The 591-nt window shown below is 39.1% G+C and overlaps 1 pseudogene; it reads right to left on the bottom strand.

The window, feature by feature from the left end:
• Positions 1-308: 308 nt before the first annotated feature.
• Positions 309-427, bottom strand: LOC111734876 (annotated as a pseudogene).
• Positions 428-591: the final 164 nt, after the last annotated feature.

Genomic DNA, 591 nt, shown 5'->3' with positions numbered 1-591 from the left:
TATATTTTAAGGAGCAGGTAATTTAAAACGTGTGGCATGGATTCAGTAGTCTGATCTTTTATCTATTAGCCGCAGTTGGGAGAATTTATATGGCATTTGACCACCCTCAGATTCTCAAAAATTAGAGCAGGTAATGGGTTGCCTGTGTGACCTAGTCCAAGGCCAGCCCTCAGCCACAGAGATGAGATCACTGTCTGTTTCTCTCTCTCTCTCTTTCTTTAATTTTTTTTAGGCGAGGCAAACCTTGGTTGACCTCACAGATTGCAAGGACCTTGTCAGCTTACAATTCCTTATTTTTTTATTTTTTACACTTACAGTACCTGGTCTTCCTAGGTGGTCTCCCATCCAAGTACTAACCAGGCCCGACCCTGCTTAGCTTCCAAGATCAGATGGGATCGGGCTTGTTTGGGGTAGCATGGCCATAGACTGTTTCTCTCTCTCTTTAAAAGAGAATTAAAATCACAGGGCATAAAAGAATAATTCAATAAGTGGTATAGCAATTTTTGGTTAACTACTCAATAAAAAAATTTTAGAGTCTCAATTGATATCACATATCAATATAAACATGGACTAGAGTAAGAGATCAAATGT

This window comes from Pteropus vampyrus, unplaced genomic scaffold, assembly GCF_000151845.1.
Source record: "Pteropus vampyrus isolate Shadow unplaced genomic scaffold, Pvam_2.0 Scaffold8371, whole genome shotgun sequence".
Taxonomy (NCBI): domain Eukaryota; kingdom Metazoa; phylum Chordata; class Mammalia; order Chiroptera; family Pteropodidae; genus Pteropus; species Pteropus vampyrus.
Note: the sequence above shows the minus strand (reverse complement) of the source record. Positions and strands in the feature narration are given on the sequence as shown.